Source organism: Pelobates fuscus, chromosome 10 (assembly GCF_036172605.1).
Source record: "Pelobates fuscus isolate aPelFus1 chromosome 10, aPelFus1.pri, whole genome shotgun sequence".
Taxonomy (NCBI): domain Eukaryota; kingdom Metazoa; phylum Chordata; class Amphibia; order Anura; family Pelobatidae; genus Pelobates; species Pelobates fuscus.
The window spans coordinates 137,703,230-137,729,867 of NC_086326.1; positions in this window are offsets into that span (position 1 = coordinate 137,703,230).

Here is a 26,638-nt window from a genome sequence, read left to right on the forward strand (position 1 = left end):
AAGGTATGAAAGCAGTGGTGGCTAAAAAATACGTAAAGTGAGCTTTGTGTGTATGTATATGTGTGTGTATGTGTTAACCTTGTGTATAAGTGTTATCTATGTGTGTGCTATCTGTGTATATATGTGCTATCTCTGTGTGTATATGTTTGTGTATTTGTTATATATGTGTGTATATGTGTGAGTATGTATTAAGTGTGTATATGTTATTTGTGTGTACATGTGTGTGTATGTGTTTTATGTGTGTGTTATCAGTGTGTGCATGTGTTATCTGCATGTGTATGTGTTACCTATGTGTGTATGTGTTATTTGTGTGTGTATATGTGTTATCTGTGTATATATGTGTTATCTGTGTGTATATGTTATGTGTTTGTTATCTATGTGTGTTTATGTGTGTGTATGTGTTCTGTGTGCATATGTGTGTATATGTTACCTGTGTGTGCATGTGTGTGTATGTGTTATGTATGTGTTATCAGTGTGTGCATGTGTTATCTGTGTCTGTATGTGTTACCTATGTATGTGTTTTATGTGTGTATATGTGTTATCTGTGTATATATGTGTTATATGTGTGTATACATGTGTGTGTGTATTTGTTTGTGTGTGTATGTGTTACATCAGGGGCCCCAGCAACCTAATAAAGGAAATGATTTTTAATTTTTTTTTGCCATTCCAGTTGGAGAGATCTCTGATCCCTCCAGCTGGAGCATGGCTGTGCTGCCGGGCCCCTGGCTGCCTCGGGCCCTCGGTCCATGACCGATGTGCCCGAGTGGTCAGTCCGCCCCTGCCTACAGATCAGGTAAATGAGGCATGGGGGGGAGAGAGCATATAGATCAAGTAAGTGAGGCATGGTGGGGAAAGGCAGCCCATAGATCAGGGAAGTGATGCATGGGGGGTCAGCCTGTAGATCAGGGAAGTGAGACATGGAGGGGCAGCCTATAGATCAGGTAAGTGATGGATGGGGGGCAACCTACAGATCAGGTAAGTGAGGGATGGGGGGCAGCCTACAGATCAGGTAAGTGAGGTATGGAAGGGCAGCCTACAGATCAGGTAAGTGAGGGATGGGGGTTCTACAAGGAGCAGGAGGGGTCAGCAAGGAGAAGGAAAGGGCAGCAAGAAGTAGGAAGGGTCTGCAAGGAGCAGGAGGGTAAAGTAGAAGGAGCAGAAATGAGCAGGAAGGGGCAGCAAGGAGCAGGAAGGGATAGCAAGAAGCAGGAAGGGTCATCAAATATAGGAGGGGTCAGCAAGGAGTAGGAAATGTCTGCAAGGGGCAGGAAGGGGCAGCAAGAAGCAGGAAAGGTCTGCAATGAGCAGAAAGGGGCAGGGAGGGGCAGAAGGGGCACAAAGGCAAAGGAGCAGAAATAATCAGAAGGAGCACAAAGGTAAAGTAGGAGAAGAAGCAAAAAAGAACAGCAAGGAGCAGGAAGGTAAAGTAAGAGGAGGAGCAGAAAGGGTCTGTAAGGAGCAGAAAGGAATCAGAAAGAGAAAGGAGCAGAAGGGCGCAAATTAAGCAGAAAGGTAAGGGAGCAAAAGGAACCAAGGAGAAGAGAAGACCATGTCAGAGGAAAAAGAAGACTGTGTCAAATGATAGAGAAGAAAATGAGATTGGAGCAGGAAGGACAAGTGAAGTGATCCCTCCACCTCATTCTGGACACCACATCATAAGGCTTTGGTACCTGGGCATGGCAGGGAAAGTTTGGACCTTCTCATCTCCCAGGTAAAAAAAAAAATATCAGTGTTAATGTGTTCACTTTTATTTACTGAGTGTCAGGAAGCACAGAGGACCGCTGGGTACGGGTGCCACTGATTGGCTAGAGCGGTCAGCTGGCACTCTAAGCCAATCAGTAGTTCCTCATTCATAAAAATGGAAAACATTTTTATGAATCAGGAACTAGCGATTGGATTAGATCAGCTGATCACTCTAGCCAATCTGCACTTCCCGACACTCAATTTTAGAAGCCAAATGCCACTGAGCGACCTGGAGATCTGGAGCTGTAGGAACCCTTTGGAATTAAACCATTTGAGAGCGGTTTCACCCCTTAAAGGAAAAAGAGCACCAAGGGGCCTCCTTGAGCCGCAGGCAGTTTAAGTGAAACAAAAAAGAAGAGCAACGTTTCAACCTACCATGAGGTCTTTGTCATGCTTGACAAAGACCTCATAGTAGGTCAAAACGTTGCTGTTCTTTTTTGTTTCATTAAAACTGTCTGCGGCTTTAACACCTTGAGTCCCTGGAGAATTTATTTCATTGCCTTGTCATTGCGGGATTGCTGGTCCTGCTTCGGAGCACCAGGTGGTGCTGGAATTGAGTGTGGCTCCTACCATCACTTTTGCAATAATATAGGAACAGTGACTGAGTTATACCACACAAAAACAAAAGTTTTAAACAGATTTTTCTAAAATAAGAATATGTATAAAGGAGTCATTATCACACTGGAGCAGTTTAAATGGAGTCCAAGAGAAATGGGATTATTTAAAAGTTGCACTGCTGAAGGCATCAGAAAATTGCATTAGGCTACCACAGTGGTACTCCGCAGATGTGGCCAAAATAGTAAAAAACTAAATGTTAGCATGTGGTAATTATAAAAAAACACCAGAGTGAAGAAGATAGACAAATATATAAGATTAAGGAGAGTCTAAGCAAGTTATAAGAGCTTCCGAAGCACACATAGAAGACAAAATAGCACAGTCAGTAAAAAAACGGGACAAAACATTTTTTAGATATAAAAATGAGAAAAGGAAAGTAAAACATGGATTATATTGAAAACAAAAGAATGAAGGTATGGAGGATAAAGGTCTAGCTGACTGCCTCAATGAATATTTTTGTACGGTATTTACAGATGAAAATAAAGTAAAGGGACCTCAGTTAGGAAAAAGGACAAACGTATTTTGTTACATGTGAGTTTGCAGAGGAAGAGGTTTCAACTATCAAAAGTAAAGACAAATAATGGAACCTGATGGAATACACTCAAAGTTATTAAACTTAGTGGTGTACTAGCAAAACCATTAACAGATTTATTTAACCAATCATTGTTAACAGGAGTAGTCCCAGAAGATTGGAAGTTAGTGGAGTGAGGGATGGGGGGGCAGCCTATATATTAGGGGAGTGAGGGATGGGGGGGCAGCCTATATATTAGGGGAGTGAGGGATGGGGGGGCAGCCTATATATTAGGGGAGTGAGGGATGGGGGGACAGCCTATATATTAGGGGAGAGAGGGATGGAGGGGGGGGCAGTCTATATATTAGGGGAGTGAGGGATGGGGGGGCAGCCTATATATTAGGGGATGAGGGATGGGGGGCAGCCTATATATTAGGGGGTTGAGGGATGGGGGGCAGCCTATATATTAGGGGAGTGAGGGATGGGGGGGAAGCCTAAACATTAGGGGAGTGAGGGATGGGGGGCAGCCTATATATTAGGGGAGTGAGGGATGGGGGGCAGCCTATATATTAGGGGAGTGAAGGATGGGGGGCATACTATATATTAGGGGAGTGAGGGATGGGGGGGCAGCCTATATATTAGGGGACTGAGGGATGGGGGACAGCCTACATATTAGGGGAGTGAGGGATGGGGGGGTGCAGCCTAAATATTAGAGGAGTGAGGGATGGGGGGCAGCCTATATATTAGGGGGGTGAGGGATGGGGGGCAGCCTATATATTGGGGGGTGAGGGATGGGGGGCAGCCTATATATTAGGGGAGTGAGGGATTGGGGGAAGCCTAAATATTAGGGGAGTGAGGGATGGGGGGCAGCCTATATATTAGGGGAGTGAGGGATGGGGGGCAGCCTATATATTAGGGGAGTGAGGTATGGGGAGCAGCCTATATATCAGGGGAGTGAGGGATGGGGGGGCAGCCTATATATTAGGGGAGGGAGGGATGGGGGGGCAGCCTATATATTAGGGGAGTGAGGGATGGGGGGCAGCCTATATATTAGGTGAGTGAGGGATGGGGGGCAGCCTATAGATGAGGCGAGTGAGGCATGGGGGGCAGCCTAAAGATTAGGCAAGTGAAGCATGGGGGGCAGCCTATAGATTAGGCAAGTGAGGCATGGGGGGCAGCCTATAGATTAGGCAAGTGAGGCATGGGGGGCAGCCTATAGATTAGGCAAGTGAGGCATGGGGGGGCTAAATGAAGAGTCAGCAAGGAGCAGGGGCAGCAAGGAGCAGGAAGGGTATGCAAGGAGCAGGGGCAGCAAGGGCAGGAAGGGTCTGCAAGGAGCAGAAAGAACAGAAGGAGAACAAAGGTAAAGGAGCAGAAAGAATCAGAAGGAGCACAAAGGTAAAGTTGAAGGAGCAGAAAGGGACAACAAGGAGCACAAAGCTAAAGTAGGAGAAGGAGCAGAAAGGGTCTGCAAGGAGCAGAAAGGAATCTGAATGAGAAAGGAGCAGAAGGGCGCAAAATAAGCAGAAAGGAGCAGAAAGGTAAAGGAGCAGAAGGAGCCAAATATAGAAGACAGTGTCAGAAGAAAAAGAAGACTGTCAAATGAAGGAGAAGAAAAGGAGATTGGAGCAGGAAGGACAAATGAACTGAACCCTCCACTTTATTCTGGACACCACATCATAAGGCTTTGGTACCTGGGCCTGGCAGGGAAACTCTGGACTTTCTCATCTCCCCAGGTAAAAAAAAAATATCAGTGTTAATATGTTCACTTTGATTTACTGAATGTAAGGAAGCACAGAGTGCCGCTGGGTAGGGGTGTTGCTGATTGGCTAGAGCGGTCAGCTGGCACTCTAAGCCAATCAGTAGCTCACCATTCATAAAAAAAGTTAAAAAAAATTATGAACCGGGAACTAGCGATTGGCTTAGAGCGTCAACTGTCAACTCTAGCCAATCAGCGGCACCCATGCCTGACGTCAATCTGCACTTCCTGACACTCCGTTTCAGATGCCGAATACCACTGAGGGACCTTAAACTGGAGGAAGCCTTTGGGGTTAAACCATTTGAGAGTGGTTTAACCCCTTAAAGGAAAGAGCACCCAGGGGCTTCCTGGCATCATAGCATTTTCATTTAGATGAAGTTGTTATGCTGACCAGAATGTTCCTTTAATTTGCTTAAAGGAACACTATAGTGTCAGGAATACAAACATGTATTCCTGACACCATAGTTGTGAAAACGCTATTCACCCTGGCTTTATGTGATAATCACTATGCTCCTCCCCTTCATGACACTGTCAAAAAGGGGCCAAGCATAGATGTCATTACAATTATGCCCCCCCTGGAAAAATTCCTGCGGACGCCCATGTTGTAGTCAATGAGTATATTCAAAGCAATGTCTTGTCACCAGTGGGGTACCTCAGGGATCTGTACTTGGACCCATTCGCTTTAATATTTTTATTAGTGATATTGCAGAAGGTCTTGAAGGTATATCTTTTTGCTGATGATACAAGGATATGTAACAAAGTTGATGTTCCAGGAGGGATAAGCCAAATGGCAAATGATTTAGGTAAACTAGAAAAATGGTCAGAGTTGTGGCAACTTACATTTAATGTGGATAATGCATCTTGGACGTAAAAACCCAAGAGCAGAATACAGAATATTTGATAGAGTCCTAAACTCAACATCTGAGGAAAGGGATTTAGGGGTGATTATTTCTGATGACTTAAAGGTAGGCAGACAATGTAATAGAGCAGCAGGAAATGCTAGCAGAATGCTTGGTTGTATAGGGAGAGGTATTAGCAGTAGAAAGAGGGAAGTGCTCATGCCATTGTACAGAACACTGGTGAGACCTCACTTGGAGTACTGTACACAGTACTGGAGACCCTATCTTCAGAAGGATATTGATACCTTAGAGAGAGTTCAAAGAAGGGCTACTAAACTGGTTCATGGATTGCAGGATAAAATTTACCAGGAAAGGTTAAAGGATCTTAACATGTATAGCTTGGAGGAAAGACGAGACAGGGGGGATATGATAGAAACATTTAAATACATAAAGGGAATCAACAGAGTAAAGGAGGAGACTATATTTAACCCCTTAAGGACACATGACATGTCTGACACGTCATAATTCCATTTTATTCCAGAAGTTTGGTCCTTAAGGGGTTAAAAGAAGAAAAACTACCACAACAAGAGGACATAGTCTTAAATTAAAGGGGCAAAGGTTGAAAAATAATATCAGGAAGTATTATTTTACTGAGAGGGTAGTGGGTGCATGGAATAGCCTTCCAGATGAAGTGGCAGAGGTTAACACAGTAAAGGAGTTTAAGCATGCGTGGGATAGGCATAAGGCTATCCTAGATATAAGATAAGGCCAGGGACTAATGAAAGTATTTAGAACATTGGGAACCTTGCAAATGTGAGCATTACTGGTATTATTTTTAAGATATTCTTTTCATATATATTTTAATGGGATTTCTACATTGTGCATTATAATTATATAATATAATATACCCTATAGAGTTTCTTTAATCCATACTTTAGATACCTCATATTGGGTCGTTCACCAAAGTGAGAATTCAAAGTGAATTTCAAATTGAATTCCAGAAGTCTGACTTTTATTTTTCAGAATTTTTTCCAATTTGGCTGTTTTTACCTTGAATTTGAAATTAATTTTGAAATCACTTTGAATTATCACTTTAGTGATTAATTATGATGGTGTTTGCTAATGACTTTATGTGATGCCATTGTTTCATCCTGCTACTAAGGCTGATTTGGTGACAATTTTTGTCTCAGTTTATTTGGAGTTAAATGGTCCCCAAAACATGTTAAACACAGACCTTTGCAAACTAAATTCACAATGACCTTTGCCGTTCTTGTAGCAAATATCAAAAGAATTTAGCCAACTTCAATGTTAAAGAACATAATTGGTTTTTCAAAAAAGCTAAGCTCTTAGAAAGCCGAAGTGTAAAAAAAAACAAAAAACAGATATCCACACAAATACATTATAAAACCAGGAGAAGAAGACTTAAATAAAGATCTTCTCAGTATCAGTGTAAAATAATTATATAGCCATTAAATCAAAAGCCAACGCCGATGGACAAAATATACCTTTGGACAAGTTGAAAGAGTAAATTGCAGTAGCTTGAGGGACTGGCATCTATTACAGTGCCAATTACGATGTATTGACTGAACAGAAAAAACAGACAAACCTTTATTATGAGACATTGATTAGAAAATGAGCTTCAGCTATTAAATACGAGAACTTGAATACATATAGCATCGGTAAGGAGATGTATTATAGATACTGTCAGCACATGTTAAGGGTATCACGCTGTTACAATAAGTGGTCATTGGGCGTTCCTCGTGTTTCTTCGTATTTATAATGCAACTGAGACAACTGAGTATTTTGTGGGAAAAAAAAAGAGTAGGAAAAAAATACTAACTGACTTTAAAATCACTTAGAGAAGACTGTATGACATATTTTTATAGTGTTACATTTATCAAGAGAAAGCAGGGGCTATGCTTGCGCAACATTCTATATACAGAGACGTTTTGATGGTTGGCATGGTGATTGTTCCAAGAAAAGCACTGTATTTTTTTTTTTGCCTTGGACGGTAGGGTCTCTATTCAAATGTCCTAAAATAAACATTATGGAGACAATAATAACATGGTTATTCATTAAAGGGAGAGTGCTTGAAATGTAAAGTGTATTTCAAATTTAAAGGGTTACAGCAAGCAAAAAAATAGTATTTTTAAAAAGCACTGTTTTTGATAGGAGTAACTTTTACTTTCCAGATTCCCTCAAAATAAATAGCTAAAACGCGCCTGTAATCCCATGCTGAGAGTTCATCTGCCAGCTCAATCCTCCTCCAGTCATGTCAAGCTCAAGGATGAGTTGCGGAGGGAGGACCCGCCTCCATGCCACTATTGTTGACCAGCATGCTTTGTTTAATGATGACAGACTTCTACTATGCACAGAATTCACATTAGCTAGCCCGGAACTGTTCTTTGCTGACTAATGAAGCCCTGATAACACTGCCGAAGTGGAAAAACATCTCGGGCAGCAAAGACCTATGTATGTGCAGTGCTTAATATTGAAAAGCTGCAAATACAGACACCAAGCAATATGATCACCTCAAATCACTGAAGTGGTCATGGTGCTTAAAGTAACCATTTAAGGCAAAAGTAGCCAAACTGGGAGCATAGCTTACTTGGAGATTGTTTTCCGATATTTTAGCCTTAAATTAAATATTCACTTCAAATACTCTTTCTATAATAGTTAAAGATTTCCATCCTCAAAATATCATTCCTTTATAAAGAAAAAAACAAGCTGCAGGACGAGTGAGAATCTTGGAAAAATAAAAATGTATGATAAAGAATGAAAATGTATAATGTTTACATACGCACAGTATATCCTACTGAGTCCGATGTTAGAACACAAGATAAAAATGCAATCACATACATTGAGCTGAACAAAAATCTTGCCTGGAGTCTGCTATGAGTGAATGACCACAAAATAGGGTGGATGTGTTAAGTGGTATAGAATTTATGTGTAACTGGTGAGGTTTTAATAATCTCACCTACATCGTCCTTCAAATTTGACTTCTTCAGGTATTTAAGTTAAAGCAGATCTGGCGTCCTTTGACAGGTAGTATCCAGTGGCTGTGGGGTGGAGGAAGGTAAGTTTTACTTGCCTGAAACTGTCCCTTGTGGCCACTGCCATCATTTTCCTGGTGGTCTTCTTCAGTTCATGGCCCTTCATTTGCCAGAAGCAGCATTTGGGCTCGACACTCGTGCATCTTGTGATCACTGTGGGGAGACTACGGGTGTCTCCATGGATCAATGTCTGAATCTCAGATCCCTCACTGGGATTTGAGACAAGTTGTCTTATGGTATCTTTGGCATGCATTGGAATTTCAATGAAATTGCTACGTAGTCAGGATCAATATTTCGTAAGTATTCTGTATTATGTGACTTTAGTCTTTTTAGTTGCACTGGTTTTAGATATAGCTTTATGTATTAGATTCTTGATTCTAAAATTTCCACCTATTTCAGGGTTTCAGCCACCAATCTTCATCTGATATAGAAAGTGGCAATAAAGGAGTATAATCTGATGTCCATTATGTGGAATGAAGGTCCAGATCAACTTTGATTGATGAGAAATGTTGTAAAATTGAAGTGCTGCAGTAGCATTCAGTCCAATCAGTTTCTAGAAAGACCTTTTTATTGATCTTTGATCTCATTTTTATATCTGATGATTTAAACAAACATTAAATGGAAACTGTCCAGAAATCTATAGAGTGGATATCTACAGGGGGCGAAATGTGAATTAAAGAAATACACAGCAATTTATTAATATCAATGACCCAATAAAGAATAGGTCACTGTTTGCATTTAGCTCTAAACTGTACATAAGAACAAGGTTGGAGACAGAGAACATAGAGGGAAGATGGAGCTGTGGACATAGTGAGGTTAGGACCCAACACACATCTCTGAAGGAGAGAGACACACCATAATACTGCAAAGACTAATGAGACAGCTCAGTGGGAAACATAAGGTTCTGCAGGAGAACCTTACATAGTTACATAGTTAGATAGCTGAAAAGAGACTTGCGTCCATCAAGTTCAGCCTTCCTCACACCTGTTTTTTGCTGTTGATCCAAAAGGCAAAAAAACAAAAACAAAAAAAACAAAAAAAAAACCCAGTTTGAAGCACAATTTCAAACTGACACCGGACACCATATTGATCTTCAAGGGAGCTTGGAGGCAGTGCAAGTCCATGTAAGAGCAGAGGAGGGAAGCAGACACGTGGTTATAGGACATATCAACGAAATTTACGAAAACACTTACTAGGTATATTTTAACAGTGAGTTCAACACACTATTGTTGGTGTTATACTCCTTTAAAGATTTTGTCAAATTGTAACTGTCCTAAGAGGGGCAGTCAAATAAATCTTTGCTGTCAACATTTTGTCCAATTAAGTGGGATATAATCAATAAAACAGCTGCAATGAATTCAGCTCTGACAGCATTACTATATCATTAACCAAAATGCGACACTGCAACTCTTATCAATATCACTGAGAGGCACAATGCAAATGGCATCGGGAATAACACGACAGAAACATTGGACTTGACCTGGGTCGGTCTCACTCCTTGACTCCTTTTTACAAACTAAGCAGTAATATAAATTAATGGGAGCACGAAAATGAATGTTCAGGACAATCAGTTGTAGATTAGAATTCCAAGTACATAAACCACCATTTCTTCCATTATTATGTTTCTGCATGGCGTACGCTAGGGCACATTATATGGCCTGGGTGCTTGATGTGCAACTATTAGCCTATTGGACCAACCAGGGGCTGTCACTGTTCGAATATAGCAGAGTGAATGAACTTTTGCATGACCTTAAAGTAATGTCCCATCAAAGTCTCGCTAATAAATGTAAAAGGACAGCAATTTACAAAATGATTCCTTGGGGCATTTGTTAATGAAATTACATCATGACTTGTAAATCAAGTGTACACACACGAAATAATGACTGCAAAATCCATGTTATATATTTAAAACAAACAGAATTACCTTTTGCATGACCAGAATCTACCTATAGCTACTCATTGACCTTATTTAAGTAAATGTGTATTTAAGTGTGTCCACCTGCCTAATCTACCCACTTATGTAATCTATACCCCCCATGTGCATGGATTTATCCCTCCATACATATTCACTGATTATTTATTTATATTTGTTTAGTTAATAATGTTTTTATTTACAAAGTATGATCATTACTTAAGGATAGACATGATAACTCTCATCGGGTGTAGAATCTTTACGGGACACCATGAGCACCATAACCACTAGAGGTCATTATTGTGATTATGCTGCCATGAGCCAATAAGTGACATCCTTTGCTTTTTCTTTCTTTGGAGTGGCAACCATAACCTCTCTCTTGATCCATATTGATAATACAGAAAGTATACTTCCACGTGATTGAGCAAGAATCCGTGGAACCCTGGATGCTATGTTGAGTGCAATGACCTGTCTAAGGATGAATGGACACAATGTTTAGTTAACCAGCAATACGAATCCTTTAAGTTCCTAATCTCTTGGGAACATCTGTTTTGAAATTTGGACAGTAGTGTTCTATATTATACATATTCCAGGGCTATTAGGTTTATTTTCTCTGCACAAAAAAATACAACCAAGATAATAACAAATTCACATAAGACAATCTGATCTATGATTACGTTAGAGGTGGTTTGAAGGGTTTTATTGTGTGAAAGGATACTACAGAAGAGATTCATATAGCTGTGTGACAACACTCCCTCTTCTTTCGTATTGATGCTCCTATTACGCTGTCAGCATCAGCTAACGCACTCGCTCATTGTCTCACACTTTGTGAAAAGACCTGTGCTGGTCGAGGGGAGATGAGAGCTAATATCCTGCCCATAGATCATAGGCCATCTTATAGACTCAGAGAGCAGCCTGAACACTGCAGTCTGACTGCTACTGGACTTTGTTTGGGGCAGCGCCATCTGTTGGTTGTAGACTGCCATGTTGCAGGTACGTGCACTGCATAGCAAAGATGATCAAGCTAAATTATATGCAAATGTGAACATATCTACATACTACAGGAGATGCTGACACAATGCTTTGGGTTTTTATTGTCTTTGTTCCCCTCTCTCCCCTCCCATTATGTTTTAAATGTTGTGCTGCTTTCTACAGGCTTAAGAAACTATTTATGTTTATGTTTTTACATTTCTCACTATGAGTTGAATGTAGAGTTGTGTAGAGATAGTCCGAGTTTAAAATAAAAAAGTTGAAGAAATTCCCGTTGTCCCGCAGTGGCCTATGTGTGAATCTTTTAGGGATTCCTGTGGAAATGTTTTTGTTTTTTTTCCTTTTACAAAATTTAGTAGGTTTATCCCCAAATAAAAGATACGTGTATTTTGTTTCAGCATGTTTTCTTGGGGGGGTGTATGAATAAGAAAACAACATGCAAAAGCTACAAAACGATATACCTGCAGTCTGCAGCCTTTGTGAGCCTTCCTCTTTTTCCCCAACTTGAACTTCCAGTCTGTGCCAGGGAATGCACCAATAAGAATATTCTCACTCTATGCTGAAGCCACAAATGTGTCATGCGTGTGTAAATGTGCACGTGAGCATGGCCTTCCTATGCTCCTCAGTGAGTACAGCTCATTAAGAATAGGAGAATTCTAGTTTGGTGCTCCTGCCGCTTCCATTAGGTCAGAGGAGCTAACAAACACAGAAGAGAAGGTTCTTGGCTGTGTATGTGACAGTAAGGGATGGGTTTCTGAACCCAATACTAAAACTGCTGATTTCCATTGAAACTGGAACTGTTGTAAACTGTCTCAAACATAAAGTACTACAGAAAGCTGAAGTGCTTTAGTCTGGAGTTTTCATTTGAGGGCTGGATTTCTGGAGGCAATGAGGACCTGCTACTAAGTCTGATGACCTGTTTGCAGATCATTACTGTGATTATAATAACCATTATAATAGCCAAGTGCATCATTATAATGATGGTGTAAGGAGCAGGTATACAGGTTTATTTCCTGCTTGGAAGAAGGTACAGGCCGATGGGACTGCCTTTCCTGTGGGTAGAAAGCAGGACCCTAACCCGAAGAACTGCTTTTTATACAGCCTTTATACAGGTGAAACGCGTTAGTGTGTTATTAATATCTTAAGCTACCTTTTAATGTTATCATTTTGTTTATTAATAAAACTATTTTTTTTAAATTCATTTCTGGATTTTCCTATCTGCATCCTTGAGGATTTTACCTGGAGGACTCCATATGCCTTGGTGGGGAACATACCACCTATGCCGTTAAGGATTGAGCAATACTTATTTGCTCTTCCTTTGTGAGTATATCTCCTCTTATTTATTTATTATTTTAACATTACAGAGAGCACTATTTTTTTTTTTTATATTTTCTTTCTTATATTACTGGAGCACTATCTACTGGCATACCAGAATACATCAAATGTGAGCACCGCTACTTGCACTGCTGACCTTACATTGCTAACCACTGGCCTAAAGACTGGCCTCATATAGGACCAGGACCATCTTCATATGCACAGACGGCTACTCTATGAACAGAAAGGCAGTTGATATTTTTCCAGCTTCTGACACATTGGAAGGCGTAGCCTGAAGTTGTGGGAGGGGTTACCCGGCTATTTAAACTCAGGCCCCCTACACCACAGGGCTGATGCTGCCTGGTTCATTTCTACTTCCGGTTCAAAGGTCATCAACACAGACTGCCTAAAACTCCAAACAAGCTGGTCTGGGCCTACTGTGGCTCCCACGCTGATCGGACCAAGTTTTTCCCTGCTCCAACAACTCCCATCCTGCTGTTCCAGCCACATGCGGTCAGAGACTCCCACGCTGATTGGTCCAAGTTCTCCCTGCTCCAGCAACTCCCATCACGCTGTTCCAGCCACATGCGGTCAAAGACTCCCAAGCCGATTGGACCAAGTTCTCCTTGCTCCAACAACTCCCATCACGCTGTCCCAGCTACATGCGGTCAGAGACTCCCAAGATGATCGGACCAAGTTCTCCCTGCTCCAACAACTCCCATCATGCTGTTCCAGCCACATGCGGTCAAAGACTCCAAAGCTGATTGGACCAAGTTCTCCCTGCTCCAACAACTCCCATCACGCTGCTCCAGCCACATGCTGTCAGAGACTCCCACGCCGATCGGACCAATTTGTCCCTGCTCTAACAACTCCCATGACGCTGTTCCAGCCACACGCAGTCAGACTACTCTCACCTCCTCTCCAGAACTGGCCGTTCGTTCCCGCTGGCGCTATGAAACCCCTTACCAGCTTCCCGGGCCTTACCCTGGACCAAACCTCCGTGTCCACCAAGTCTGGGTACTTTCCAGCCGCATAGCTGACCTCTCACCTCACCGCAAGCTTCCGAGTCAAGTTGTTTGTTTCCTGTACCAGTCAAATCCACGAACCGTGAGTCTGCCTGTATGGGCCAAATCCATGAAAACACAATTGTTCACACGTTTACGTTCTTACATGCCGTCCATTCTGGACTTTTTCCCGTTCAGGACTTAAGTCAGTTCACCTACTCCTGCCTGCTCTGTTCCATTCCTATTCACTAGTTTCTTTTCGTCAAATTTCTACCGAACTAGTCTCCAGTCTATCTCAGTTACATGCTTCCATCTAGCGGCCACCACAATCATAGTACCAATTAGTTAGTTTTACACTGTTCCCTAATACATGAATGTCCAGGTTCTTTTTTGAAAGTATTTAGCCTGCTACTAATTATCCTTACATGCCCCCTGTAGTTCGGTTATGTTTGCTATATTTCTTGTTATTATTTACGATTGTGCACGGATATGGTTAGTTTCCCATTACTAATTCAGCTCTGGTAAGCATTTAATATTCACTACGTATATTGCATTACCATCATGTATTGCATATTTTATCACCCATGGACTTGGTACTGTTCTGAGGCAGTCATCAAGATCACATTTGTTACCATGTGTTATGGCCAATCTGTATACTTGCTCCCATGATAGGTATATTACATATTTGGCGGACGACCACTTATTCTCTAAACCTTTTTTGTATCACGCCACACTCCTATGTTCAGTATATGTATAGTCATGTTCTGTCACGTCTAAACATTTGTTATGAAGGAACACAACTGCAGATTTCTTATAGTTTGAATATTTATTATCAAAAGTAAAAGGTATTGACTTTAAGTCCAATTACAGGTACTGTAGCTTTAATTAATAAACGATAACTGAAGTCCACAATTACAGGCACTGTAGCTTTAAGTAGTAAACGATAACTGAAGTCCACAATTACAGGCACTGTAGCTTTAAGTAGTAAACGATAACTGAAGTCCACAATTACAGGCACTGTAGCTTTAAGTAGTAAACGGTAACTGAAGTCCACAATTACAGGCACTGTAGCTTTAAGTAGTAAACGGTAACTGAAGTCCACAATTACAGGCACTGTAGCTTTAAGTAGTAAACGATAACTGAAGTCCACAATTACAGACACTGTAGCTTTAAGTAGTAAACGGTAGTAATTAGCAGACACTGAATCAGAAAGAGTCTCTTTAGTAGTATTAATGAATTAGGTGATAAGAAGTTACAATAGCTGTTCCAAAGACTTTAACTGAAGCGATATAGATGCAGCTAACTGAGACAAAGTATGAGTTGAAGTTAGCTGTAACGGTTTTGTTTTATCGAAGGACTTTGAAGACAGGAAATAACAGCTTTGAAATGCAACGCTTATCACAGAGGTTTTACTTAGCTTCCGACACATAGAACACTGGTTCCTGAGATCTCCTCAGAGGCGGTTATCCTGAAAGGAGAGAGTTCAGCTTTAGTCGTGGAAGAGGAGAGGTGAAGGGAACTTGAAGTCTTCTAGTCCGGTCCGGTAACAGAGGGCTTTCACAACGATGTTGTAGCCAGTTCGTGAGTACGGAACGTAGTTCAATAATCCAGCGTCGCTCAGCTGGTGCGGTCGGATTAAATAAGGAGACCATGTCATAAAGGGGTGTGGCTAAGCTCCGTGGAACCAGGAAGTAAGAGGATACCATAGTTAAGGCATGACATGCTCCCTGGGACAAACCCTAGTGTACCAGGCTTTACCATACCATCATATGTTTCCCCCTGACTCTACGTCAAAATAATCATGTATTACGCAAAAGGTTATTTACTCATCGCTGCTATATTCTACTCAAGCAAGTTCATCATCCTAACCGACCCTTGCTATCCAGGCATAGTATCACCAAACCTACAGCAAATCCACTCCTAACTGTTCTATGTTACATCAGCCAACGCTGGCACACAATTCCTCCGCCAGGCCGTACACAGGCCCACGCCCGGGGATCCTTAATTCCCCTTTCCATGCTGGCACGACCATAATTAAATATTCTAAGTCCTACCGGCATAGCTCAAAACTGCCCTCATAGCTTGGTATTCCATATCCCCCTATATGTATTTTCGCTACAGAAGTCACAGGAACAATTAGCAGTCACTCATGACTCTGCCTATCCCCCATTATTGTCGCAGTATTGGTTAAACACTCCCCATGGTCTCTGGTAGTGGCCTAGGATCCTCACCCTACTCACTTATAGGGATATTTGATTTATGTCCTATGAATCTTGTACCCACCATCGTAGGGTCAGGATTCTAACAACTATGTCCTCAGGGTACCTATTCATATACCTGTCCTCAGGTTACCTATTCATATACCAGCCTCAAGAACAACCACCCCAATTATGTGTATTTCGTTAACAGTAAGTCAAGCCCAGTTCCAACTTGCCTCCCACCATCATTTCCCTTTAGGTTCTCCAATATCTCATTCCTCTGGCAAGGAAACCACATTCTACCCCAAGCAAGGTATGTTTACCCACCTCGCTACTACCCATCACCCGTCCCATTCTCGGATCCGGTATGTCAACTGGTGGCCTGGTTCCCAGTTATGCCAGTAACTAGCCTCATCATTATCAATTCTGTGAGGCCAACACCCATCTTCATCCGCATATGGAGTTATACGCCCCTCGGCCCAACACATAGCTAACGCCTCACATCAACCGCTCTAGGTTACGAGTTAGGGCCTCACCCAGCATGGCCTCTTGTATTGACTCTTTTTTTACAGTCCCCGAGAGGCCAACATTCTTGCCACACCTTTCAGTGGCCCCTGCCCACTAGTCCAAATCACATGAAGTCAATCCACTGATATCCACTCTACTTGCCTCCATACATAACATCAACGATGGACTACAGAGACTGGAATCTCCACAGGCACTGATGCACATCCCAGCCACAGGACTCCCAAATCCCTCTCATGGTTATGTTATCCTTTCAAATCCCTCCCCTAGCACATCGGTTTACATTATTACTCCCTCATACTTTGTGTCCCTGACCATACGCAAAGACATCTGGAAAGGTTAATTTAGTCTCCTTACTGATGTACTCTAAGACATCGTGGGAGGCAAAGTCTTACTACTACGATGATCTGTACGTCATTCTATACACCAGAATCCCAGACTCAATCAGAAACTCACTATCCCAGAATTCATCCTAGCCTTCAGACTTTTGTGACGTAAGTGGCTCTACTTCTCCTCACCATAGAGAAGGTTTGCATCGACAACCTGGAGTTTTACCTCTAAGCACACCCTTTCCGTCACTCAGTCGACTTCTACATCAAGGTTTCCACACACCAGTTCCACACAGGTATGGTCACACTCCTGTCCGGTATTCACGAGTGTCAGAACCTTCTTTCTGCATTAATAGACCCCGCAACACAATCACATTGCTTAAGAAGGTATTCAACCATATTAATTACCCACCCCTAGCCTCAACTCATTGATTTCCTCTAAGGAATTCTCCCAGCACTATGCCAAAGGGGTTGACCAGAGCTTGGGTGGGCAAGACAGACATTTCCTATGCCTCCAAGCTTCTACCTTCAGCCATCCCAAGGGCATGTTCATGGCATTTTATGGAGGGATTGTCATGAATTTCCCACACGTGTAACTTTTAGAGCAAAGAGTAACCACAAGCTGTTTGTCTTATTTGCTAACACACTATGTTGACTAACACTCAATATTAGCGAATGTCCTGAAGTCACCAGTTATCTTAGATAACTTTCTCACGATCGAACGCCCTCACTCCGCTCTGGTTAGTATTCACCAGACGATGGCACTTTTCCTCACTATGGGTTCCACTTTCACAAACTGACCTTCTTAGGCATTCATCTTGACACTAATAAGCTACAGAACATGTCCACCTACAGAGAAGGTACAGCGCATCGGAGTCCTGGGAACCTTTCCTTCTGAAGAACAAGCGGGGGGGGGGGGGGGGGGTGGATCTACAGTCCTACTGGGCACATTGAGGTTTGCCATGAGAATTATTCTGCACATTAATTTCCCGACCGCTGAGTCTTCTTCCCACCGACCGTTGCATTCTGGCACTAGTTGTAAGCAGATATAATAAGAAAACACACTGAATGCTATGGTGGTGATCCCTGAGAAGACGGGGGACTACCTAGCAAGCTGGTATAATGACAGATCGGTATTATAGTGAGCCTAATCTATCTGGAAATTAGGAGTCCAGTGGATAGGGGTGAACTAGAGGAGCAAAAAATAGGAAAGACCAGCAATACAAAGTGCTGGAAATTATGGATGTGGTGCAAGGAAGTATCTCAAACTTAACAGTGTTACAGTGAAACTTTATTGGCTGCTTATAAAGAGAGATACACTTGTCACAATGTATCCATAATTACTCCTATATCCTATAAATGATACTCCCTGGGTGGCAAATGAATAATCAGTACAGAATGCTATTTCCAGGGAAGTATATAACAGTTAACCCCTAGACAGTATAGTCCCTGAAAGATATTAGTTAGTGCAATCTAGACATATGGTAATAGGAAGCACAATAATCAATAGGGAGACCGGAGAGAAAAAACGTTTAACCAAAGCTGATGCACAGTAGCAAGTAAAAAGGAAAAGTATCTACTGACCAACACAGTTAGCGATAGGAATAATTGGTGCAGAGACAAAATCTCTTATGATAAAACAATTGGATCGCTAGACTGCTAGGATTCCTTTTACTATAAATGGTCCCTTTAAACTTGTATAAGTCGTGCAGTTAGGTACCTATAAATAATAAGAGGCACAATTATCAACAGAGAAAGGGATGAGGAAAAGAACGTTGTCAATGCTGGTGCATAGTAGTGGAATAACAGAAAAAAATGTCTGCTAGCAGGCAGAGGCAGTAGTGGTTACAAAGTATGACGAGAAAAAATCTTTCTAAGTAACGCCAGTCAATCACTAAGCTGCTTCAAATCCCTTAGCTTCTGCTAATAAACACCTTCGTGGGTGTTCTAACGCTAAATGGTTAAACTAAATACTGTTCCTATCCATAATATCGGACTCCAAACAAAAAATAAATTAAATGATCAGAAGGAAAGATTAGTGACAATTAGACATAACGAAAAAAATATATATGTGTGCAAGGAGGGGTTTCCATTCGTGCATATCAAGTGGTGCACAGTAAGAGGCAAAGTGCAGTGAGTCGGAAAGCCCCCCCGTCTAAACCCGACGCGCGTTTCGGAGTCTAAAAACTCCTTCGTCAGGGGTGAAAGTTACCGCCAGAACCCCCCGGTATTTAAATGCGTGTTGGCCAATCACAGAGAAGAAGGTATATTCGTCATCAGTGACGTGAAATTTTGACGTAAGCTTCATGTGGGTGGAGACTCATAGGCTGCTACGTCAGTTGATTGGCACTGTCCCTCGATCGATGGGGATGTCTCAAAGATATCGGCATACAAGTGTATTATCGATTAGAGGATGAATCTAACAAGGGTTTAATTATTAGTGATGAGCCCTTAGAATCTCTAGCGATCAGGAAGATATCCCCAAAGAATGTAATACGATTACTACATCCTGCAAATATTATATAGACGATGGAAACATACAGTATGATACAGTTAATTATGTATGTTATTGGGTTATGTCCTCTCATGATATTACATGTAGTGTATGAGGAGCAATCACTGGAGGGTAAAGATGATTTGTGGGGGAAATCTCCCTCAATTCATCAGTGAAGAATCCATAATACACTAAAAGAGGGGGAACCATGAATCTGTAATGGTATAGGTTGAATGGGGAGGGAAGCTGGAGGGGAGGAGATGGACGGTAACTGCGAGACAGATTAATGTCTCATAGATCAGATCTTGCTAGTGTATGAAAAAAATATATATATAATAATAAAACAAAATCCCGTGAATTGATCAAAATGATAATAAATGAAAGTTAAGATAGATGAAAGATAGGCTATTTACAAATTTACACGATGAATAAATATTTTGTCTAAAGAGACTTCTAAATGAAAGGGGAGTATGAGAAGCCCTCATTAAGACCTTTAGGAGACAGAGTTTTTAGGCGATAGATCCAATAGCATTCTCGTCTTTTTAGACGTTGGTCCCAGTTGCCTTTCCTCTGGTCCTGTTTAATTAATTCTATGCCTTGGAATTTGAGGGCATTGATATCTCCATTGTGAACTGTTTTCACATGCCTGGAGACAGATGTTTCTATGTTTCTTGTTGTTTTGACTGAGTTTATGTGTTCTAAAATGCGTTTCTTGAATGGTCTGAAAGTTTTTCCTACATACATCGCCTGGCATTGGCAGGTGATGAGATATATTACACCCTTCGAGTTACAGTTGAAGAAGGAGGGTGAGGAGAAATTTTCGGTATTAGAGCTGTTGCTGAAATTCTTTGAGTTGGTATTGATGTACCTACAAGCTTTGCACCTACCACATTTGTAGGTGCCTTTAATTTTTTGTGACAGCCAGTGGGTGGGTGATTTGTTCATTTGGAAATGGCTATGTACCAAGATATCTTTCAGATTATTACCTCTTCTGGCTGTCAAAGAGGCATGAGAAGGGAGGACATCTCTAAGGTATGTATCCTGTTTCAGGAGAGGCCAAAAGCGATTCATGATGGTTCTGACCTGGTCCCAGCCGGCATCGAAAGTGGCAATACACCTCAGTTGTTTCTGTTCACCTTCTTTTGATATTGAGGGGGCAGCTCCTTTCTCTCTTAATAGGTCTTCCTGTTCAGTTAAGAGAGCCCTATGATATGCCCTCTTAAGGCATTTATTGGGGTACCCTTTGGCCCTGAACATTTGTCGCAGGTCTCTTGCTTGTGTTTTAAAATCTTCTAGGTCGGAACAGTTGCGTCTCAAGCGCAAATACTGGCCCGTAGGTATTCCCCGTTTTTGTTGAATTGGATGATGGCTTTTCCAATTTAAAAGATTGTTTGTCGCTGTGCTCTTTCTAAACAGGTTGGTTTTAACGGCCCCTTGTTGTAGTGGGGATACCATGAGGTCAAGGAAACTTAGGGATGGAGTGCCTATTTCTGCGGTAAATTTGAGATTCAATTCATTAGTGTTAAGGCTAAGTGTAAATTGCCTAAACTGATCCACTGACCCAGTCCATATAATTATAATGTCATCTATGTATCTTTTCCAGAGATGTATGTACTGGGTCAGTGGATTTGAAGGGGGGGATGCAAATACCACTTTCTCCTCCCACCAACCCAGGTGCAGGTTGGCATATGAGGGCGCGCAAGATGTCCCCATAGCAGTCCCCTGCACCTGGTGGTAATATACCCCATCGAAGAGGAAGAAGTTATGTGTTAACACGAACCTTAGGAGGTCTAATACCAAATCACTGTGTTTATCTAGGGATGCCCCTCTCGTCCTCAAGAAATACTCTGTATGTTTTATCCCTATTGGGTGAGGTATTGAGCTATATAGAGACTCTACGTCCAAGCTGCAGATGATGGCATTATGTGGTAATTGAATTTGAGTAAGGACTGCTAAGGTTTGTTTTGTGTCTCTTAAATATGATGGTAATTGTGCAACCAACGGTTTCATAATGTGGTCTAAATAGACACTAACATTTTGGGTTAGATTGTTGTTGCCAGAGACAATGGGTCTGCCTGTCAAGATCTTCTGTTGTTTGTGGATCTTAGGTAAACTGTAAAAAGTCGAGATGCGAGGGTTGTTAATTGCCATGTAATTATATTCATCCTTAGAGATTAGTTTGTCATCGAAGCCTTGTTGTAGAATGTTTCTTAATTTGTCTTCAAACATTTTGGACGGGTCTTGTTTCAAGATTTTGTAGGTCGTTTGATCCGAGAGTAGTCTTTTGTTCATTTCAACGTATTTTGGAGTATCCAATATAACTATGTTGCCTCCTTTATCGGAAGGCTTTATAGTTATCTGCTGATTATCCTTTAGTGTGTTCAATGCTTTATATTCCAATGCTGTTAGGTTTGAGTTAGGTTTATAACTTATATCGTTAAATTGGATTTTTTCAATCTCCTCACAAACTAACTCAACGAACGTCTCTACATACTTTGAGTCTCCTAATTTTGGACAGTAATGGCTTTTGTTTTTGAGGTTGTAAGCAGACCTACACATATGGCTCAGGTTCATACCACATTGGATTGGGGGCCAGGTTATTCCCGCCATTTCTCATCATTTCCCAGTTACATGGACCAATGCGTCCGCACACACTGATTTTACAGCCAATTTGGTGACTTTTGGTTCTGAGATGCCTGGCCAGTTGAGACTCTAAAAATAAAAAAAATAAAAAACTTTCCATTCCTCGTCAACATTTCTTTGGAATCTGCCCCATAGTGGCCGCCTACAAGGCCTGGGGAGGTATGAGTGGATAGGGGAACCTGTCAAGTGCTTTTCTTTTTTTTTTTAAATCTTTATTTTATTCGTGCACAGATATAACAGACTTGTTTGCACTGCCACAATAGCTGGTGCAAGCAAAAAATATAGACATAGCTGAACATTTGTATGGCATTTAAAAACTTTGCACATTTTATGTTTTAGGAGTCAGAACAAGAAACAAGCTAAGTTATAAACAGTGAAGGTGATCAGACTGATCAGTGTTCCATTAGTACAGGTTAAAGATAGCTTGGAAAGGGTGAAAGGTACGACCAGGGGAGTGAGCCACGCTTGTACGCTAGCAGCCTGCTTAACGTGTAGTGTACTCTTCCATTGGTTAGGTTTATACTTAGATTAATTCTAGGCAAAAATAATTACAAATTAGTATGTGTACAGGCTTAAACGTGCAGCTATGGTTAAACGTAGGCTATGTTATGGCTGATGGTAAGGCTGCCGTAATTGAAAACATGACATGTTATCAAGCTTATCAAGATCATCCGCCTGGGTATCAACGGGTGAGTACATAGCAGTGTAGCAGTAAGTCCTGAGGGGGGCACGGGTACCTCCCTCGGGGGCATGTGGCACTGTTAGCCGATGCCTTGGCTCGGTAGGTCCGTGCTATCCCTGGGGTTCATCAGATGCTGGCCTCGGTGCCTTGCCTTGCAGAGTCCTTCTTGTCTGGTGTGGATGGAGACAGCTAGACAGTCGCTTAGGGCTGTGATGGCGATGAGGAGGTTAATCCCTCGAGCTTGTGCCAGAATGCTGGTCTGTTCGCTGCAGGCCTGGTGACCTCCGGTTATCTGCTGCTTCCCAGGTTTGGGCCTCTCGCTTGAGTTCCGTCTATTCTGGGTAGCGCCATGGTGTCTCGGATGTGGGAATCCCCTCTTGCCCTGGAGCTGTGGGAGAGCTGGCGCTCGTAGGCCACGAGCCTGGGAACCTTTGTGGTCCAGGATCGGCCCTTTCGGGTTGTTGCAGGGAGGTAGATCCGGTCGCTTGTAGTGTCGTCGTGCCCCTCTCCGCTTATGTGGCCAGCGCCTCTGGGGTACTCCCCAACTTGCTCTCAGCCCAGGAGGGCTCAGGATGTGGGGGATAGATGTAGGGCTCTTAGAGTTGCCCTGAGGAGGACTCCCATTCTCCTGTCCGCCATCGGTTCTTACCCTTGTGGGTAGCGTTTGGCCATGTGTCGCAGGCTGTATGCGTGCCTGTAGTTTGGCCCAGAAGCGTTCGAAGATTAGTGTGATGGAGTCTTTTGCGCAGTGCCCGGTGTCCCTTGCATCCGGAGGCCGCCGTCGCTTGTCCGCCATCTTGGGCGCTCCCGTCCCCTCGTCTCTTATGGTGGTCAGTGTGTCATTCTGTTGGTGTAGGGTTCGGGGCAGCCCGCCTGGTGGGGACCGGGATATCCCCCGCCGGTCCATAGGGGGGGGGTGCGTGTTTTGCACTCGCTTGTCAGTGTTGGGATCAGGCGGGAAGGCGGCCGTCCCTCCCCCCCCAATTCCACTAGGCCTCAGTTCGTTGCCACGGTTCCCGGTCGTGTCTGTCTTCAAGATTGGTACCGGCATGTTCACGGTTGCTTCCCCCAGCCTACTGGCAGGTTTGTAGGGGAATCGTAACAGTCAGTTGCCGGTTTTCTGTAGAATTTGGGCCTATTCTGCAGGAGCTCATGAAATGTGCTTCCATTCAGTTTGCCTGCTTAGCTCCGCCCCCTGTCAAGTGCTTTTCTGACAATAAAGCAGCTGGCTATACCCACATTCCATGGCTTAATACTGCACTAACTCGCCTCATGGCATTTGGCAGATTTCTGGATTGAGCTGCCCTCTCTGATTATTACAACAAGTTTACCACCGATTACCATAAAACCGATATTCGTTCACTAGTCGCCATTGCGACACTCCTCTCCTTTTTGCCCACACAGTTTATAAAATCTCTCTTAACACTACAAAACTTACCTGGCTGGCTACACCATGTCTTAAGTGCCCATCCTAGTACCAAACAGTTCACATCCTCTTACCATATGTAATACGTAGGGACAATCCTACGGACAATAAGGTGCCGGTCAAAATGTCAGCAAAATGTTATCACTCACAGGACCAAATCTCAATATGCCCCTATTTAACTGCAGGGCAAACCACTCACTACAGCTAAATTCATAATGTACCTCAGAACCCTCTTAACTAGGCAGGGACTCAACCCCAATGCCTTTTCGGGACATTCCTCCAGAATCAGGGCAGCATCAGCTGCTTCCAGACAAATGTCCCTGCTCACACCATAAACATTAGGACACTGGAAATCCACAGTATAATACTAGATACATACCACAACCAGAGCTAGAGTTGAGTAGGACAAGCCTTTATGAATCTTGCAACGTAAAGATGTGTAATAAGGTATCTTATTCAACTTTTTGCCCTCTTTTATTACAGGCCTACCCGATACGTCGGTTTCGGCACACCACAACCGACTTGCTCATATATCTAACTTATCATGTATACGGCTTTTGTCCCCGACTACAAATTGGAAGGCGTAGCCTGAAGTTGTGGGAGGGGTTACCCGGCTATTTAAACTCAGGCCCCCTACACCACAGGGCTGATGCTGCCTGGTTCATCCCTCCCACCTCTCCCCTTATACATATTACTATTACAGGTGGGCCCTCTTTTATTACAGGCCTACCCGATACGTCGGTTTCGGCACACCACAACCGACTTGCTCATATATCTAACTTATCATGTATACGGCTTTTGTCCCCGACTACAAACACTCTATATCCATTTGGCAGGTCAGTATTAGATTAGCATTTCTATGCTAGTGCACACAGACTATAGCCATGAGCAATGTTAAATGAGTTGATCTTGGATTTCAAATAGAGTTCTATCTTCAAGTTGGCTGAGGAGTGTTGTATAGTGTTGAGGAAACTGAAACTTGACTCTAGTCATAGAACAGATTGTGTATTATATCATGAATTTATCCACAAGGGAGCGCCTCTCTGCTAGGGCAATTCTCATAACCAGTTTATTTGTAGTTTTTTTTTTAATGTAATATTATTGTGAGTTGCCTTTAATTTATTATTTATAGGCCATACTGTGTTGTTTGGGTTATCTGTTCTTGTGTTTCTACAGTTGTAACGGAGCTCCGTGTACCCCGACCGAGTACCCTCCGTTGATGGATGCTCCTAGCGCTCTCAGAGGACTCCAAGCACTGCAGACGACACCACAACCACCGCAGGCTCCACAACCGCCGTAGCTTAACTGGAGCCGCGCCGTCTTCCTTCCACCCTGGATCGGCTTCTGTCCTCCAGGACCGTGTGGGGAAGACCTCTCCTCCAGGAGAGCGTAACAGGAACAAGCTCTTAAAAGAGCTAAGTGATTAAGAGCTCAGGGGAATATGCAGCGCATAGCAATCCCCAGTGTGATATAGCAGTTCCCTCCAATAACGAGACAAGGCTACGTATTGAGGGTCAGAAGAGGTCCGAGGACTGGAACACCCAGCCTGCTTTTTATTAGGATCAGGTACATACAGGACACTCCCAGGGGGAGGATGAAATTGACCAATCACATGCATGGTAACACCCCCACGTCTCCTCCCCTCAGATAAACACATAACCTAATTAAAACATACATTATTTTACCCAAGTTCTGGATGTACCCCAAAAACAGGGGGTACAGCTTTAAATCTGGTATCCCCAAATAGCCCTGGTTCAGGGGAACAGTCTGTCCAAAAATCAGCCCATTCGGATGGATGGTTCGGGAGATACAGGGCTCCAAAGTTTTGACCGACCGCACAGACCAACTAGCCGAAAATAGTTCCATGAGTTTTGGCCTTGCGGTCGGTCTCCGTTCGCACGGTAAAATAGACGAAATTCTTGCCATCCATTCGCATCTTTGTGGTCGCTAGAATCCCCATACTAAGTTAAGTATAACTACCGAACGGCCGGTCGTTCGGTAGTTTCCGTGCGTAATTCTGGATGTCTGGAGGTCTTAGCGGTATTCGCCTGTTTGTGCTTCCGATTTCAGTTCCATGCGTTCACAGGCAAACACCGCTGTTCGCACGCAAGATGGCCGCGAACACGTGGAAAAGTCCCGAAATGGCGGCCACCTATTCAGAGCACAAAGAATTCGCATGAAATCATGCGAGCGGCTGTATTCTCCAGTAATGGCATTCTCATGCAATATATTCGCCTAAATCCCCTGGCTGTTAGGTTATATTAGCAGTCCAAACCTACAGCATAGATAAAGGGAAAAAGACAGTCTAATACAAGTCCATATGCCTGAATACAGGGTTTGCAGTGCAATATAGTCCAGGACCATAGTCGCAGGGGAGGAGGCGGGCAAGCAGGCCTCTCCAGGACAAAGTGGCGAAGGGCACTTCGTCACACATCTCCCCTTTGGGGGGAAGACTAACCAGGCACCTGACCTTCTGTCGGTCAGTGCCTCCGTTAGTCGATCCACCAACCCACAATAGACAGATGTCCGAGTAGCCCCCCCACAACATCAAAGTACAGGAACAGCCCACCCGCAACACACAGTCACTGCACCTGGGTATTT